A 1,920-nucleotide genomic window follows, 5' to 3' on the forward strand; every position below is an offset into this window, starting at 1 on the left:
AATAGTCTCTCTGGAATAGAGAAAGTTTTCATGGTCACACAGCCCACTCTTTTCCTTCCATAGGTGAGAGAACACAGGTCCTGAGCAGTGGAGTGGCCCACAGGAGAGAGTATATAGAGTTCATCCTAGAGAAGGCCATTCTATGGATAGCCATGCCCTCTCCTGGGCCCACCTAGGAGCTGTGCACACTAGCCCAGGTTCAGCTCCCTAGGACTCACCACTTCAAACCTACCGAGAATTTCTTCCTTCAAAGGACTGCACACACAAGGCTCCTCCCTGAGCCTGTATTCTGGACCATTTTATCTCTAGGAAAAGTAATCAATCTCCCCTAAAGGCATGCAGTATCCTAGTGATACAATTTGTACCCTCCCCGTAAAAGGCCACTGCAACAATCCTCATTTCCCTGAATCTCCTTGCAAAGCAAACCTTCTAATTAGCAGCATAACACACTAGCGACAGTTCTGCACTTACAATGAATTAACTTTTCTTCTCCCTAAAGACAGGCTAATAGTTTGGAAACTGTTATTATGCGATCCGTATTCACTTTGAAATTAGTTATTAATGCTTTGCCTCAATCAATCAATGTCATGCTCTCACCTTCTCAGATGTCAGGGCAGTGCTATACGACAGGGACCCTGGATGCAATGGTATAAATGTAATTTTCAACTGCACTGCTGCTTGTTTCACAAACAGGGGACACAAGTTGTTTTGGAGAAGTGATATTCACACATGAGAAGCTAATTGAGACACATGGACCCCTCCAAAGAGCAGCCCCCAGAAAAAAAACAGGGCCTCTATGAGAACTGCAGATTCTTAACTTGACTTTCTTCTACTCCAGGCCGAAGAATCTTGGTTAAAAAAAAAAAAAAAAAAAAAAAACACCTCACTGCCATCATCAAGTAGATTTCAACTCATAGCATCCCCTCCTTGGGTTTCCAAGGTGGTATCTCTATGGAAGCAGATTGCTCAGTCTTCCTTCTGAGGAGTGGCTGGTGGGCCTGAACCCCCTGCCTTCTGGTTAGCAGTCAGATGCCTTAGGCACTACACCACCAGAGCTCCTGAGGAAGAAAAAATGGAGGCAAAGTAAGAGGCCAAGGAAGAGTTCAGTTCCCCTGGAACAAGGGAGACAAAGGAGGTTTTGAAGTCAGAAGTAGGAAAGGAGCTTGTGCAGACCTAGGGGAGGAAGAAATCCAAGGGAATGGCTGGGCCCAGAGCTGTTGCTGGGGTACAGGTTGCTGGATGGTGAGCAAGGCTGGCAGCTGGGCACTGCCTCTGGGAGTAGCCAGGGCTACAAAAATGTGATCTTGGCCAGCTAGGCTTTACAAACAAAAGATACAGAGAAAGAAATAACATATCTCAGGTTCATGTACAAATCGCCCCTATCATCTTCTTTCACAGCCCTCCTCAAAAGGCCAAGAAATATGGCTGCCCTCTCTCCTTTCCTCTCATCCCCACCCTCCTTTTAACTCAACTGGTCACCTTAAGGGGTTTCACCAGGATTGAAATATTCATGAGCAAGGAGGAAATGTCAGGACTCAGAGGTGTCTTAAAATGTGATTGGCCCTGGCCCAGGTCCCCAGCCCCAGCACCCCGAGAAACACCCAGGATGGTTCTATTTCTTCATTTTAACAAGAAGAATTTTCTAAGAACATTTCCTAAATTCTATGGGCTACCATCACATCAAACCTGCACTCTAACAGAGAGTCAGAAAGATTATGCTGAGTGAAATAAGTCAATCACAGGACAAATACAGTATTAGTTCATTATTGTAAAAAGTCAAGCAAAGGTTTACATATGGAAGGAAAGTTTCTTTGTTGGTTACCGAGGTGGGAAGGAGGGGAGGGAACACTGCAAAAAAAAAATTGACCCATGTCACTTTAGTTTTGTGTATTTCACTGTACATATATTATATTTCAATAA

Source organism: Orycteropus afer, unplaced genomic scaffold (genome assembly GCF_000298275.1).
Source record: "Orycteropus afer afer isolate SDZICR_OR568_19922 unplaced genomic scaffold, OryAfe1.0 scaffold00387, whole genome shotgun sequence".
NCBI classification, from domain to species: Eukaryota; Metazoa; Chordata; class Mammalia; order Tubulidentata; family Orycteropodidae; genus Orycteropus; species Orycteropus afer.